At 36.2% G+C, this 18,583-nt stretch overlaps 1 protein-coding gene across 5 annotated transcripts in view; it reads right to left on the reverse strand.

The window, feature by feature from the left end:
- PRR16 (proline rich 16) overlaps positions 1-18,583 on the reverse strand; it is a 244,072-nt gene that overhangs the window by 179,441 nt on the left and 46,048 nt on the right. The window lies entirely within an intron of this gene.

An 18,583-nucleotide genomic window follows, 5' to 3' on the forward strand; every position in this document is an offset into this window, starting at 1 on the left:
TAGGAAATGAGCGCTAAAAACTTCCCAGGGCACGACATGCTATGGAAATAAAAACTATAGTCACAATGATAATTTCCTGAAGAGTCTTCTGCAAAATTTATATTACTGTAAGATACAATTTGTCTATGCTTGGAAAGTTGCAGAAGAAGTTTGCTCACAGTTTATTTCCCCAAGAATGGCCCAAGATCAAGAAACATGATTTGTGTGTGTGTGTAAAAATATTACTTTTAATGACAAGAATTTGCTGAAACTATTTCTAACTAAAAAAAAAAAAAAGAAAGAAAGAGAAATAAACAAAAAACCCTGCATCTATGCCTGACCAGTGTGGTTCAGTGGTTGAGCAGCTGGGGTGTATGTGTGTTTGTCACAGTTTGATTCCTGGTTTGTGTGTGTGTGTGGGGGGGGGGAGGGCTACCGCTGATACTCTCTCATAATTGATGTTTCTTTATCTCTCTTCCTCTCTCCATTCCTCTCTGGAATCAATAAAAATATATTTTAAAAATCCAACAGCCCTGCATCTACTTTGTAGAACATGATGAGAACAATCCACATGCAATCATAAAATATATTTATTTTCAAGTTTATCTTAAGTTATATAAAAGACGTTGATTCTGACTGGGAAAAATATATTGTTTCACCACATGCTATACATTTTCCATCTGACTTGAGCCACATTACAAATGTAAACACCATTGCCTAGAAGAATACATATGCCTAATTGTTTTGGTTCTATGAATAATTCTTCTGTATTTTATAGGTCACATTAATGTTATGCCTGGTGACTATCAATAAAGAAAGAGTAAAGACTCCATTTCCCAGTGCAGTCACTTGAGGCAATATAATGAGACTGAGACAAGTAGTGTTTCTCATCAGTCCCCACTGAAAACAATTTCCATCCATGCCAATGAAAGGAGCCACTGGAGGCTTCTGAAAAACACAAAATGAATTTTAATTTGGTATAAATTTCAGAGGTTCATGTGCTACCTACTGCATAGCCTGTGTTAGTATGAAAGCCACTTTTCATCTCCAAATGTCACAGAGGACTATAAAGTGGAATCTGAAAGGATGCCTAAGATTCACTTTTGTTTATGGCTCCCTTGGCAAGAAAGTTCTCTAGTCCCACATAAGTGGGTAAATCCATGAGATGCTCTGGATACTTGCCCTGAGCTCCTGGACAAACTCATTCATCAAATCAAATGTGAATATTTATTAAATACCTAAGAGATGATACTAGCACAACAAGGGAACCTGTTCGACCAAGTCAGAAGATCCACTAGTATTTTCCCTCCTGTGAGCCAAGGAACCCTTCCCGTATGGCTAATGTATTTCTCCACATGCCTGCATTGACATTAGTTACATATCACCATCAATTTCTCTTAGGCAATGTCCCATCTAAGCTACTTTAAACATGACCTGCTTTGGCTCCCAATTCATTACCAATATATACCATTTTTTTCAATACCAAGAATACAAAGTTATATTTAAAGACTCAACAAGCATGTATTTAGAATCTTCCCATGCATGAGATGCTAAGGTAGTACAAAGAAATTTAGATTGTGATCCCTCTTTTCACACACACACCCACACACACACACACGTGTATACTAAGTTGTGATGGAAAGGCATTTCTTACTGTTGTAATGTGCAAACATGTTTGTCACTAAAATAGGACATAAATCACAAACCAGCTTCTAACACATAAGTTCCTATTATACTGAATATTTAATTTAGCCCACAGAGTTGGTTACTTTAAATTGAATTAATTGCTAATATTTAAAAATTGTAGGAGTTGAAATAAAATGCTGTTTATGGAGTTTCCTTTGAAAAGTCAGAAGATCTGGCATTCCCCCAGGGTATTGTCCTTGGGAGCTGTGTAGCAGCTGCCCCATTAGAAAGGGTATGCGTTCTCCAGATCATCAGGGTCCCTACCTCCTTTTTTTACTCAGTTCTGTACCTGTCAGATAAATTCAGGCATTTGAGTGTGTCACCTCTGGTCTTGACCTCTGCTCCCACAATGATCAGGGAGGTCCAAGGATTGTTATAGAAACTCATGATTTGGCCTGAATCATTCCACAGCCTGACAGACACTGAAAAGAGACTGCACATGATCATGAAAGAAATAATTACAAAATCATCCATGTGTAAAGCCAGCACACTCCCTAGAGATCCTCATTCTTAACTCTTCATTTCACAGATGAGGAGACTAAGACCCACAGAGAGTGAGTAAAATGTCAAAGCTCACAAAATTAATAGTCCCAAGATTAGAAAAAAAATTCTCACCCTTGATGTCCTTTCAATTACACATGGCTCTTTTTAATTAAATATTCAGAAATGAAAGGCAGTACAAATGCTACTGAGGCATACTAAAGCCAATGTAATGTGTGTTATATATAAACTAGAGGCCTGGTGCACAAAATTCATGCAGGGGGTGGTCCCTCAGCCCAGCCTGCACCTTCTCGCAGCCCAGAAGCCCTCAGGGGGATTTCTGACTGATGGGGAGCAGGCCTAAGCAGACAGATGGACATCCTTAGCATTGCTGCAGAGGCGGGAGAGGCTCCCACCACTGCAGCTGCACTTGCTAGCCGAGAGCCTGGCTTCTGGCTGAGCGGCACGCCCCCTGTGGGAGCACACTGACCACCAGGGGGCAGCAACTGCATTGAGCATCTGCCCCCTGGTGGTCAGTGCACATCATAGTGACTGGTTGTTTCTCTGTTCGGTCAATTTGCATATTAGCCTTTTATTATATAGGATGATCTATTAAAATATAGGCATAAAATACTAGCAATCACTATTCCATTCTAGGAAATATTATAGAAATGAAGTACTATCAAATATTATAGAAATAAAGTCCTAGCAATCACTATTGCATTCTATTCTCACCAAAACCATATTTCATTCACATCAGTTTTCCTTATTCATCGACAATACCAAGTATATATCACTTGAAAGAATATAGATTGGTATAGATAAATTACCACATAGTGCACATTTTAAATATGAACAACCCATGTTTATTTCCTAATTTTGACAAATGTATCATGGTAATGAAAGATGTTAACTTCAGGGGAAACTAAGTGATGAATATATGGAAACTCTCTGTACTACCTTTGCAAATTTTCTATAAATCTAATATTATTCTAAAAAACGGTTTATTAAAAGTATTAAAAAACCATCAATCAAGATGTAATGAGAATGCCAGATTAGTTAGGAGTAAAGCAGGAAAGAGTACGTTTATTTTGAAGAAAATACTCCTTATAAAAAAGGTACTCCAGCATAACTATCAGCATTTAAAACCTTGCAACAAGCTGGCTCAAGGATTACAACAAAGTCATGGCTATGACAAGGCCCAAAGGTTGCTTCAACATTGAACTACAGTCCCCGCTAAGACATATAACACACACACAAATAGTTTTAACTAATAAAGAGGTATCCTTTTCAGAGGTTCTTTGTGATACCTTAGAGGGAAAAAATACCAATGATTTGATTTTAAAAGGGTGGGCACAAAAAGACATATTGCTATTTTCAATCTTTGGCTGAAATGAAGACTGAAGAGTATAAAAAAACAACAAAGGGGAAAATCAGGCTGCCTATTGATTTAAAGAAAAATCAGGAGAATACGAAGAGGCCAAGAAATCCTGGGGGAAATGCCTTTCAGCTGAACACATCTATTTCCAAAACAGTCCATCTGGGTCCTGAAAGTCACAGGACCTCAATTATCTCATCAGGAACACTTCTATCTCTAGATCTATGGTTATTACCAAAGACTCATGTTTGTTCTAAAAAATTGTGTGGATTTGAGGGTTATCTTAGCACCTGAATCCTAAGAAACAGATAATTCTTTAAGATGAAAGAGTCATTTTAAATCCCCATACCTGCTGTGACAGAAGATACTATTTAATTATTTTCCACTAGTTCTTAAAGGTGGAATGCAGTCTAAAGTGCATTTTGGTTTACACTGCTGAACAAAACACTGTGTTTGTGACTAGAAATGATGCAGAGTAGGGAAAATCATTCAGACTGTCAAAAAACAGTTCTTTTTTGCTGTATGTCTAGACAGTGCTACCTTTGCCCTGCCTCCAATACTAAAGAAATCAATTATAAGACCTCAAGATAATCCCTTGATAATATATGTAAATTAATAACGATATATTTATAAATATATATCTGAGTGCATTTGTTTAAATAATATTTAATGCATATCCTCTATGTTCATGACTCTGTTCTATACATTCTATCTGGGCTGGCTGACAGTTAAACACCAGTCATGAAATTAATAACTTATTTAGAAATGTAATACGATAAATGCTATAAATAAATATATGATATTTAAAAAGCAAAAAGAAGCAAAAGGGGTTGTTCATCTATGCTGGGATTGGTAGAAGGCTAACTTCTTCAGTCTGAGTTCTAAAGGATTAAAGAGAGTTGGTTAGGGAAAACCAAAGGAGAGAGGAAGAGAGGATGGGATACAGAAGGTCCAAGGCAGGAAGGGGAATGGCATTTTCAAGGAGCAGAAAATAGGCCCATGTGATCAGAACATTGGCTGTCCATGGGCCCATGGTGCACAGCACACCTGGCAGAGAGGCTGGGCCAGGTCACACAGCGTCTTACAGGACTGAGACCGAAAGCTGGTTGTTATCCTCTAAGCTGCCTGAATTTTCTAGTTAAGTCAAGCGCAAGCCTGTAAAGCACCTTAAGAAAGAGACATTTTCACATTTGTATTCAAGGCTGCTGAGTACAAGCAGGTAGAGAGGCTCCTTAAGGGTCTATGCCATGGTCTTGCGGAGATTGCCTGCCCTGGCCTAAAGATACGTTCTCAAAGAACAAAAAATACAGTGTGGGGATGTGCTTGGCTCATTCTAGAAAACAGCACTTTCATTACTGTCTTCTCTAATGAACCATCACGCTATGAAACCCTTAGGTTCACCAAAATTGAAATTGGTATCAAAGGAAACAAGATGGCCAGCTCTACACAGGTGTGAGCCTCTGTAGATGCCAGCGTATCTTCTGGCTTTAGGAGCGACATGCATAAATTTCAACCAAAGAGATATTTTGGAAAAACTAAGAACCTAAAATAAAAAGAATAATAAACTCTAAAAATGACTCACAGTCATATTTCCCACTATACATATTAACTAGTCATCATAAAACCAAAACATTTTTAATAAAGTTTAATAGTTGTATAATTTTCACAATAACCCTTGTAAGAAGTAGCAAAAATAAAATACTCGAGATATTTTTTTCTACTTCAGACTGATAGATTAATTATTGTTAAATATTAACCATCCAATTGCATTATACTGAAGTGATCATTTAAACACTCATTAATCAATGAATAATACAAGAACCTCATGCCTCATTAAGCTCTTCTACACACTTATTTTTCAACAAACATAGCTAAATCTTTGCTGGGGGGGGGAATTTAATACATAGCACTTCTAGGTGGTTATTCACAATACGATTTAGTATTACTCCTTTAAATTTCAGAATAAACCCTATATTAAAATGACATATGTTCATTATTTCATATTTTTTTGTTTCTTTGTTACTGTTATTTTAAATATATTTCCTGATTTAGAATATTTTGAAACTGCCAGAAAAATATACTATGTTAAAACAAATATAGCTTCTTTGTTTTATCATCATAATTTTTTAAATCTTTTTTTCAATAGTAAATATTCATGAGAACTTGCATCAGTTAGTTCTCTTTATGGTGTAGAAATAGCCTTAAAGCTGCCTGCCAGAAATTTCACAAAATGCTAAGAGCCACACGGAGCTGCTCTTTCCTGTTTGCTCAGGAGCCCAGGTACATAGATAAAAAGCAAAAACAAAATTGCCTTTTCTGCCCTTGGAATCATCTGCTCCTGATTTAGCCATTATCCTTCAGACCAATTTCCTTTCTTTCTATTTCCCTTCACCCACTTTTTCACAATCTTCCTCTAAGGAACAAACTCACAACACAATTTCTCCCAGCAGTGGCCCTGAGCAGGCTTTACCTCAACCTGCTCCCAACTCTTGGGAACCACTGGGAAAAGGAGAGCAGTGAGGTCATTTAGAAGATTGAGATCTTGGAGGAAGTAGATTTTTTTGGAGTATGTAGACAAGTCTGGAAAGCAAGGACACCTTTTTTTTTTTTTTTTTTTATCTGCACTTGCAACACATTAATGCAATACTGAAGATCTGTTCGGTTTTCAAAAACACCCTAGAGATCTGTATGTTCTTTTTTCCTGAGGAATTCAAACCACCAGTTATCAAGCTTTCAGCAGTAGAAACGTTTATTCAATCCACTAAGTCTCCACTAGAAGTGGCACTTTAATAGTATATATTAATGTGTATAAGTTCAAAATTGTAATATGTATACCCAATAAACAGAATTGATGTATATTTAACAATACAAAATTTTACAATTGAGTGTGATAGGTGACTGCTGCTTCCAAATTTGAATTACTTATGGATTTCATTTTGGTAACAGAGCTATATTTCACAGGGAAATATACCAGATATTGCCATGTTTTCACAAGAGCTCCTCTTAAAATCTCAGAATATTCATCAATGAAACTAATCCAGTAGCTTGAAAGAGGGGTAGTAGAACCTTTATTCAAATTGGAAATGAAATATTAATAACTTACTTGCATTTCTTAAGTAGTAAATATTCCACTTGGATGAAGTCAATGAATAGATAACTCAGTCTATATCTGCTTTGTTTAGCAGAAGGTAGGCTTCAAAGTATATTTTAATTATGATATGTTAAAAATATAATTTTCATTAAAAATCCAAGATATAGCCCAACTGGCATGGCTCAGTAGTTGAGCATTGACATATGAACCAGGAGGTCAAGGTTCAATTCCAGGTCAAGGCACATGCCCAGGTTGCAGGCTCAATCCCTAGTGTGCGGCGTGCAGGGGGCATCTGATCAATGATTCTCTCATCTCTCCCTCTCCCTTCCTCTCTGAAATCAATAATAAAAATATATTTTAAAAAAATCCAGGATATATTGGTAACTTTATGGTTAAAAAATCATTCAAAAGTTCAAAAATAATTTATTTCAGGCTGACTCCACATTTTATTTCAGTTCCATTGCCGGTTCTTTAACTGCAGTCACTTGCATGTAACTATAATTAAAGAGCCATTAGGGAACTTAAATGTGATCTATCTTGGCCAAATTCAGCTCATTTTGCTTAATAGCACCCAATATAGGTGGATGAGACCTTTCAATTTAACAAAAAACATTAATATTATGGGAAATGGCATTATTTATGATGGGGTGGGTAATATTTGTATAATACTTGCTAAAGCATCCACTGAGTTTTACCTGTTATATAAACATGTGTACTATAGTAATTGAGACATTTTGTTAAAATCTTAAAAATATTTGTTAAGCAAATTAATGTTATATATATATATTATCCAGTCAATAATACATTGTCTAGAATCGCCAAATATATGCCCAGAGATGGTAGGAAAAATTTCATTTCAAGAATTAATTTGGTAAAATAGATTAACTACATTGGTGATCTTCAGTGTATTCAAATTTGTTAATTAATACCTGTGTATTATTTTAGGGTTATTAAATGATTATTTTTTAAAGTTAAATTTGAATTAAATAATGATTCTCCCTTAAAGCACACTATGTTGCTAAGGAACGAACACATCTTGAAAACCAATAATGTAAATAAAGCCTAAAAGATGGAAATATCTTGGTGATAGGAAGCAGACAATAGCTAGTGACCAATAAAGACAGAGAGAGATCCACTAAAATGGAAACATATACAATGCTACTTCCCACTCATCAAAATTGCCATCCTTTCAATGTGAATATGTTTCTCTCCATTCATTCATGCATGTTTTGTTTAATCTAAACAGTGGTTATGTATACTTATTCCAGGCATGTTTTAAAAAGAAAGTACATTGGGGACATTTTATTTGTAAAACCCCTTGAATGGGATAGTGTCAGATAATTAACTGAAAAAATAAAGTAAAAATTTTAAGAACAGTGTATAAAATATAATATGTGTAATAATATGGCACTATAAAACAGGTGAGAACAACCAGTACTATTGGAACAATGCATCATTGACAGTTATGCTAATAGGTTAATAAGGAGATTTAAGCATTTATAATTCTGCTGATCACAGGAAGGTCACACACACATGATCATTTGCTTACGCCAACTATCACAACTCTATAACTAAACACCAGCAGTGATTGAGGTGGTATTTTATAAATAAGGTATTTTATAAATAAGGTAACCATAGGCCACTTTTACTAAAGTCATTTTATTAATGACTACACATGGGACAATGGTGAAATTTCACAAAGGTCTATAGACTACATAATAGCACTGCACATGTGTTAATTTCTTGATCCTGATAACTAACTGTATTACAGTTATGTAAGTGAATGACCCTGTTCTGTAGGAAATATATACAAAGTATTTAGAAATAAAGGAGCACCATGTATGCAAATTAATCTCAATGATTTCTTAAAAATAATTACAGAGTGAGAAGAAGAGAATAATAAAGTAAGTGTTGTAAAATGTTAACAGCTGGGGAATCTGGGTACACAAGAATTCTGAGTACAAGTTGTGCAAATTCTCTGTGACTGAAGTTCTTTCAAAACAGAAAGCTTTAAAAATCCATCTTATAAAACACTGTTTTTTCTTCATGATGATACTCAATAAGCAAAAGCTTACTGCAGACATCTGCAATGCCATTTAAAATTTTGAGAAGAGAAACAAAGCAACAGACACGATACCATCATAGAGATTTTATATATGTACCTTATTAATGTATGTATATATAATATTATACACACAAAAAAAATACACACAAGTAAAATGAATACAATGTAAATTGAATACAGATAATCACTTTGAATTAGAAATTCATTATAATCCACTTTATTATATTATTTAGATCCAGATTTGTTATTCTCCATAATACAGATCTTTAAAAATAATTACGCCCTATCAAGTTCTGATAAAATTTTTGTTTCATTTTAAAATCAAAAATCTCATGCAAGAATTTTTCATACTATACACACCCATATGACTTATTTAAGGATTTATATTTTTCTTCTTTCTAACATGACAAGTTGAAACTCACATCTAAATAGATAAAGGCAAACAGCATGCACTTATTTCACTTTAAAAAGATCTATTTTGAGATAATCTTTAGAAATAAAATGAAAAAATAATAAAGCCATTTGTATGAGTGTAGGGAGAAAAGAAAAATGTGAGAAACAAATTTTTAAGTACAGAGGGTCAGATACATAACACCACCTATAAAATGCTTTATACAAAAAAGATACAATATTTTAAATGCAGTATGGTCAACAACAGCCTATCTTAACTATCTCTATTGGGTGCTTTGAATAGGACATTTATATGTCTAATATGTATATACTCAAAATGAGGAACTATTTGAGTTCAATGGATAAGTTAGATTGAGTAAAATATAAGATTTTTAAAAAGATAGTCAGAAATACAGGAGCGTGGGGCAGGTGCTCATTCTCCTGCTGCTGAATGCCTCTGAACTCAGGCCTTGATCCTCTTTTCTATCCCACTTACCACCTAGTAATTCACAGCTTTAAATAATACCTGTTCGCTAATAGCACCCAAATTTATTTCTCCAGTTTGGATTTCTTGTAAACTCTTAAATGGCTTACCCAACTGCTTATTTAACATTTCTATCTGGATTTCTAAAAAGCAACTCAAGCTCTATCTGTCAGAAACTGAACTCCTGCTATCTCCCCACCCCTGTCCCACCAGAGCCCTCCTCATCTCAGCAGAGGCAACTCCCAATAATCAGGCCACAAAAACCGAATTCATCTTTGACTCCTCTCTTGCTGTTATAACCCACATCCAATCTGTCAGGAAACCTTGTTAGTTATATTTTCAAAACATATCCATCATCCAGTGACTTCTTACTATCTCCATTGATACCTTTCCAGTCTAACCCTTCATACGATCATCCGTCACCTGGACTATTGGATAGCCTCCTAATTTTCTCTCTTTCTGCCCATGCCATCCTACAGACTCTTCTCAACACACACACACACACACACACACACACACCCTGAATGATGCTTTGAAAATGTAATTCAGATCATCTGCTCCTCTGCTAAACAGTCCACACTGGTCTACTCTTTCACTCTGGAGAAAAGCGAAATTTGTTACAAGGATGACAACACTCAATGGCCAGGCTCTTTGTCTTTTGACTTCATCTCCTAGTGCCTTCCCTTGCTTCCCTCTGTTCCAGCCACAAATGCTCCCTTGAGTATACCAGGCATGGTCCTACCTTGAAAACTTTGTCTTGGCTGATTATACCAGCTAAAATATTTTTCCATAGATAGTCACACAGCCAAATCCTTCACCCTTTGAAATCTTTGCTCATATGACACCTTCACAAAACCATTCTCCTCAAAATTGCAACCCATTTTACCTCCACCCTGGCACTCCAGATCTGCCTTACACCAATCTACTTTTTCTTTTTCCACAGAATTTGCCACTTTCCAACATGCTATGTAACTTCCTAATTTATTATGTCTATGGTTCAATGCCCATTTCTTCTTTTAAAATTTAAGCTCCAATAGAGAAAGGATCTTTGCCTCCTTCATTTACTGATGATAATGATATATATATAAAACAATGCCTAGCACATAACAGGCATTCAATAAATATTTGGCAAATTAAATTATGTTAAAAATAAAAGCAAATTTAGTAGGGCTGTGGATGATTAGGTTATTTTTAAATCACTAAATTTGATGCCTTAGAGTTGAATTCAGATGTTTAATGGAAAAATATGTAAAGATTTCTGCCCAGTGATTTCTCCAAATTGGCAGGAGTGGTAAGATCCTGGGTAAACTCCTCTACTGTCTTCTATCAAGGCTCCTGGTAGACCCCTGAGGTCGATAGCCAGAGATGAAGGAGAAGTGAAACAGCAGGGACAGCAACAATCTGCCAGTGACTGGAGGGACACTGCTTGAGTCAGAATGACCTGGAAATACTGAAAGCATAGGGAGACATTACCTCAGGCCGCTCATACTATACCTTTTACCTTTATTCAGAAAGTTTTAAGGAATGACATTTGCAAAATGTTAATAATAACCTCTTATTTTCCTGGAAAATGGGCTCTGGTATGGGTTTTGGCTTTTTTTTTTTTTTTTTGTCATTTCTCTAGTATTTGGATTTTTTCCCCCTACAAATTATTTACAAATTAAAGTTAGTGCTTATAAAAAAGAGTTCTTCTAAAAGCTTATATTTCCTTATCAAATAAAACAACACTATTGAAAGGTAAAATTGAATATGTCAAAGGTCTTGTAAGTTCCTTGCATACAATATTGCATATTATAAGGTTTTTAACCAATCTATACTGAAGCACAATGACTTACTAGTACATGATAAGGGCATAAAAATTCTCAGTACTGGAGAGAAGTAGAATTATTAGTCATTCCTATCAAATCTGACATCATGAGATTTGACAAATAAATTTCTAATCTTTTTATTATATCTATAAAGGAGCCACAAATGTGCTTCAAAGGAACTGTAGATAGATTTTTTGAAAGAAATTATATATAAGTAATAAAAATAGAAATATTTCCAAACAACAATATTTATCTTTACCTAAAGTGGCATGTCCAGATGATCATAGTGAGAATCGTGTGTAATCTTGCCCTATATGAAGGGATCTGGGGAAATGCCATCCCAGAATCCCAATCAACATTATTTTATGACTTAGAGGTCATGTTATATAATCATCATATAAATTTTATTCTCAACATCTCTGTTGATATAAAATTCAATCCATGCTTATTTTTCAAAATATGAGAGAGGAGTACCCAAGCAGACACAAAAGGGAAACGTCTAATGGATTTTTTTATAATTAACTGTCCAATTAACTCACTATTAACAAGTGACTAGATGTCTTCAACTCATTAGAAGCTAGTTAACAATTCTTTTATCACTGTCTTGTCAACTAACTGTACAATGGCTCAGCAGGGTCACTTAAATAAATTAATTATGTTTTCAGCATGTTTGCATATTTAAATATGTATGCATAAATTAAATATTTGTAATTTATTGTTATGCTTAAGAGATACTACTCCTTTTTTATGTTTCCCTTTGGGTTCTCCTCTACCAAATGAGTGACAATTTAGAGAGTCCTGCAGCATTATTTCAACAGTGGCAGAATGTCACAAGCTGCCTAAATAAAGACTGATACAAACAAGAAGGCAGAAATTAGAAAAGTCAAATTACTTTATAGAGGGAAACACCGAAACTGAAGCATATATGGGAATGACCTGTCAGCAGGGGTGGGGAACTCCAGGCTGTGGGCTGTATAAGGCTTGTGAAATCATTTGGTCTGGCCCTGCCAAGGCATTAGGAGTGAGTTAATTAAATGTTTGACCAAATACAGCAGGCTAATTTTTAATCTGATAATTTTGTATGGCCCTTAAATGTTATAACTATCCAAATGTCCCTTGGCAGAAAAAAGGTTCCCCACCCTGTGCTGGAAAGTATAAATATCCACTGATCCATTTACTGTATTTGAGAGTAACTGGTATTATGTATGGAAAGCTCAACACCAGGCCATATTCTTCTAGACCTCTACCCACTATTCTGGACCTTTCTCTCACTCTCTACAACCCATCGGGTGGTCGTAATGATGCAAACTCCCTAAGGCCTTGCACAAGGAAGAAGCCAAGAAACCCCCAAGGTCTGAACCCCCTTAAAGGTCTGAACCGCTCCCTCTGAACAACTATCTCCATGGTCAAACTGGAATCATATAAGGCAGCCTACGGTTTGCCATCAAACTACCTCCACTCAGGATGAAAAGATGTTTATATTCAAGTAAGATTCTTACCTGACTGTTTTCCTTCATTTAAACAGGAAAAGGAAATAACCTCCTTCTAGCTGTTGTAATTGGACTGCAGAGAAAATTGAGCTGAGCGAGGAGAATGTTGAATATGATAGAAGGAGGAGGATGTCAGTGAATTTCTTTTATATTTCAATTATTTTCTCCAACTGTATGTCTAGTTCTGTTTCTAGCTTCTGTTGCACTAAGCTATGTGCTGCATGGAATGATGTAGGTAACATTCAGAGATTCCAAAGTGCTCTACTAAAGCCTCCGCAGAACGTTTGCTAAGGCCTTCCACTGTTTGGGTAGTAAGGAATGAAGCTCTCTGGCTTCTATGGGAAAACAGGAACTTCCATCAGAAATGCTTCCAGGGAGACTCTTCCTCATTATTCAAAATCCTCTTCCAGGAAGGTTGTTCCTTTCGCCTCCTACCAAATTCCACCCTGACATCCCTTTCCCAGACCTACACCTCCCCTCATCCAAAAAATGCCACTCAACCTTGCAACAATATCTTATTTTGCTACCATGGTGTTATTCTAACACTGGTCTTATGTTGTTCTCTCATATTTAACCTCTTTTTTTATTAGTTCAGAAAATGGAAGGCAAAGATAAACAGAGGAGTAAAAGGAGAAAGGAATTAAGAAACAGAGGGAACTAGAAAACAGAAAGTGCAGCCAGACACAGTGAAAGGAAGTGCAGGATGGACAAAAGTTAGAAAGAAGAAAAGTCAAAGGAAAACGGGCAAGCAGAGAATTATGGTTCACAAATACTGAGGGCTTCCTCTGGGGCAGGCATTTTGCTAATTGCTTTACATGCACTATTTAAGTAAAACACAGGGGTGAGCAAATGTAGGTTTATACAATATAAATAAATAATACAATAATAAATAATACATAAACAATAATATAGTAATAAATAAATAAATAAATAATAATACAAGAACAAACTGTTCTTATAGTCACAACTATAAACCCAGTTTTGCCCCCCTGCATGTGTGTGTGAGGCGTATTTACAGGGATAACATGTTTTATTTGAGGGATAACTACGGTCCCCAAATGGTCAGTTTCTGTTATTTTTTGCCAAGAAAAATATTTTGCCAAGAAAAAATATTTTAACAAATGTAAGCTTCTTAAAAAAAGAAACAAATATGTCATAATGTATATATTTTTCTCATTTCATCCCAGGACACACTTGGTATCATTTTAATTTAAAAAGGATAATATTTAAAAAAAAACATCTATAACATTGTGTTCAATATTTTCTAGTATTATAATTAAATGACTTTATTTCGTTATATGTTCTTAAAAGATGTATCTCCTTGGTAATTAGATCCATTGAAAATTATTCTATTTTAGTGCAAAACAATACAAAAGGGTTAAAAAATACCCTATTCTTAAATCTTGAAACTCACATTCACTCAAGTTTATCCTTTCCTCCCCTGTCATTTTTAAGAGGATGTTTAAGAAGTTTTCTCTGTCCTATTTCACCCTCCTGAAACTGATTTGAATAGGTGCAGTTTTCAAACCATGAACGCCAATGCACTTTGTAATAGGGAATTCCCAGCAGGAATTGCTGTGCTTAACTCAAATGGATAAAGGTTGCCAGAGTTTGTCGCACAATCCAGAAGGATATTTATTGTGCTTGCAACTTTAGACAATTTAGATTTTTATTTTAAGGACAGATACTTTTGTTAAAAGAAGACTGCACTTGATAAAACCTCACTGTATATTATTTCAGTGCATATATAACCTTAGAGATGATTTGGGTTGGCAATAAGCCATTGCTAAAAGTAAACACTGTCAGAAATTTTAAAAGTTAGTTACAACCTCTTTTTTACAACAATTTTATATCTTTCTTCTTTAGTAGTAACCATAAAGTCATAATGAACATAATTGTTAAAGCTATTTTGTCCAGAAAGCTTATCAGATTCATCTATATGATTCTAACACAGCATCTGGCGCTTAATAGACTCTCAATAAATGCTGTACTGAGAAAAGCAATTATAGTGAACATTGATTAGTTCCTCATCAATGGAGTGCACTGTTCTAATATACATTAAGAACTAGTGTCTGCTGGATTAAGATTAAGTTTGCATTTCAGGGAGGAGAGAACATTTAAATAATAATAAAAAGTTGTTTAACAAAATTGTGAAAATACGATTTTCTATTCAAGCTATATTATCATCCAGGTAAATCAGTTATAGGGCCAACCTTAGCTTCTTTCTGTAAGGCCTCATAGTTTTAGCTGACCTCTGAAGAACATCGGAAGTATTCCGGATATTTTGGAAACCCTAACTATGCAGTTTCCATTTCCTGTATTGCTCATGAGTATGCTCACTATCACCCAGCAAGTGGAGGTCAGAGGGAAGACCTGTCCTTAGTCTCCACACAGCTGCCCCAGCCTGCCTCCAATGTTTTCTTGTCACTCAAACTTCTGAGGAAAGAACCTGGTGCCACACCCTTCTTGGAATGAACTGGTATGTCACCTCTGGACCTGGCTTCTCTACACATCCTCTTTGAATCCCCCACCGTGCCCTCTGCATTGGATCTCTGCAGTGAGTGGGGTTTTGCCATGGATCCCGAAGGCTCATCTGGAAACTCAGATACCTTCAATGAACCCAAACTCCTAACTGATTTAGGGACTCTTTGTACAACCTCTGAGGTACCACAGTTTTTCCATGTTCTCTTTTTCCATGGGCTCCCTGCCACTCTAGGCTCTTTCCTCCATCTACTTCATCCCCAGAGCATGGCAAAGGTTCCACAGATGGGTGATGTCTTGATTTCTACAAAATAATGTGCCTAGCAATCACCATTCAATTGCATTCAAATGAAGAAAATTTTAGGGCAGCATCAACTCCACCATTCCAAGTGGTTCTCCTCATCCATTGCTCTTGGCAAGCCATCGTGCTGACAGACCAAAAAGCTTATTTTTTCCCTATTAGAGTCATATTTAAGTCCCCTTTCCTGACCATACCACTCCATTATACCTAAATTCTAGAATTTCCCACAGCCGCAGCAGGTCAGAGATACTCACTCTACCAGTCCCAGGCATGCAGAATGCTCACTATTGGTGTGGCAGGAGGAGCTAGGCACCTATCACTATTAAGGCTTCTGTATACTTTTCCTATCTGAATTTTATCTAAAATAATATTCACTAAGTAACTTAACTTGGATTTTCTTTTCAGCATTTAAGAAAGGGCTCTGTGGAATATCTATGGATTTCCATTCACTTCTTCATAATGTTTCCACATTGGGAATAAATAAAGGAGAAAAGTAATTTCCACTCTGTGTTTTCACTTCCAGGCAACGGCGTTCTTCTAACAGAGGGAGTGAAACGAGCATCTCTCATCACTGCCTTTGATGTGCTTCTTCTCCCTTCTGCTGCATTGGCCCCAACATCTGAGAACATGCACATAAGAAGATAAAACAACTTCGTCTAATCTCTTAGCAGAAAGTCCAGGCAAATGTAAAAAGAGAAAGGATGCGCAGAAACCATGGCATAGTCCCAAGATTTGGTTTCCAATTGCCCTCTACATCTAAATATGTTCAGATACCATTACAGCTATACTTTTCACTTCGTGAGTCAAATTAGCTGGCGGGTACTCAAACTGTTACTTACCAACATGTTAATCTGATCAGAATCTCTCAAGGCTCTTTTGCTTCCTTAATCCTTTAAGACCTGGGCCAGCAAACTAAGTCCATGGGTCAAATTCAGCCTGCCACTTGTTTTTGTACAGCCCATAAGCTAAGAGTGGATTTTACAGACAAATGCTGGTAATCAATTTGATGACAGGGAAGAGTAACTTTGAACCACGATTAAGGAAAATGTTATTCTCCGCCCAAAAATAATTCAACTGGTCTTATCAGTAGACCTGTATTACAAAAATGTGTACTCAATTACTATAATACTTTGAATTTCATCAATAAAAAATTGTGGAAATGTGTTTGTTCTACAGGCATCTTGATTTTGACTCTCAGCCCAGAGCTGAAATAAAACAGTCACTATCCGGCCCTTTACAAAAAATGGTTTGCTGACCCCCGCTGTAAGGAAACGCAACTGGAGATGTTTCATGAAATGTCTACGAAAACCTCCACAGAAGTTTAATGAAGGCAAGAACTCTAGAATTTCCCATCATGTTGGTCTTTTTTTCAGAAGATTACATATATATTTGTTTTTCTGCTTGTTATAATGCATATGAACTAAATATTGTAATTGGTAACTCCTCTATCCTCATTTTCTTCCTAAAACAGGTTTGGTATTTTCAAGTAACACTCAATACCAGCATTGATTTAATGCTTTCTATTAGGCTTTATGAACTTTACAAACTCTGTGAAATGGGCACTATTCCTGTTTAAAGATGGTGAAATGGAGCCTCAGAAAGGCTAACCAGCTTACCTAAGACACAGAGCTAGTATGTGGCACAGATTACTTTCACTCTGAGCCCAACTTCCTATTCTTTAAAAAAAATATATTTTATTGATTTTTTACAGAGAGGAAGGGAGAGGGATAGAGAGTTAGAAACATCGATGAGAGAGAAACATCGATTAGCTTGCCTCCCGCACACCCCCTACTGGGGATATGCCTGCAACGAAGGTACATGCCCTTGACCGGAATCAAACCTGGGACCTTTCAGTCCGCAGGCCAACTCTCTATCCGCTGAGCCAAAACGGTTAGGGCCCAACTTCCTATTCTTAATCACAATAATGTACTGGTCCCACTGCTGTTCACCCTCTCCTGAAATTTCCTTTAACTATCTCCAGCTTCCCTTTGTCGTAAAGGTAGCAATTCTTCATTGCTGTTCACTCTGCTCTCCACCCTCCCCCCAAAATAATCAGAATTAGCCTCACTGGAATGGAGATTTAGAAGTGTAGCAAAATCTATGTACCAAATTTAAACTAATTTGAACTACTGGTTCCCAGATCTTGTTAAAATCGCAAAGTCCAGCAGGGAACTCTGAACAAAAGCAAAGATCCAAGGCATAAGTGAAAATGGCTTGTGGTTGCCAGATCAAAGCTTAACTAGCCTTGCTGAAATTAGGAGCTTTGGTCAAGAGAACTGGAGTAGGGGGGGTGACTTACTGCATCTTCCTAACCTATATAGACTTTCATCTGGGAACCATTATCTATCAAGGTGAAGACTTATACAGAGCTATAGGAAACACAAATTAGCTGGTGTGAGGAAAGGCAATGCTTTACAATAGGTAAATTAGATGATCAATCCACCTCAATCATTAACTCACTGTCTGATATTGGCATCCTTTCATATAACCAAGAGTTTTTTTTATTTGCTCACTTTTTGTATGATTACTAAAGTTTCTTCCAACTCTATTTCCATGATCCTAGGGCTCTAAAATACATCTACTCCATACAGTGGCACAATCTAGAGCAGTGGTTCTCAGCCTTCCTAATGCCGCGACCCTTTAATACAGTTCCTCATGTTGTGGTGACCCCCAATTTCATTGTTACAAATTGAACATAATTAAAGCATAGTGACTAATCACAAAAACAATATGTAATCATATATGTGTTTTCCGATGGTCTTAGGAGACCCCTGTGAAAGGGTCACTCCACCCTCCAAAGGGGTCACGACTCACAGGTTGAGAACCACTGGTCTAGAGGATAATGCTGTCTAAGTGATGCCCCAATATGATAAAATTATTCTGATATTAGCTAATCAGATCACACATTATTGACTCTCTTCAATAGCTCATCTGAAATAGTTGGGATAGT

Source organism: Myotis daubentonii, chromosome 4, assembly GCF_963259705.1.
Source record: "Myotis daubentonii chromosome 4, mMyoDau2.1, whole genome shotgun sequence".
Taxonomy (NCBI): Eukaryota; Metazoa; Chordata; class Mammalia; order Chiroptera; family Vespertilionidae; genus Myotis; species Myotis daubentonii.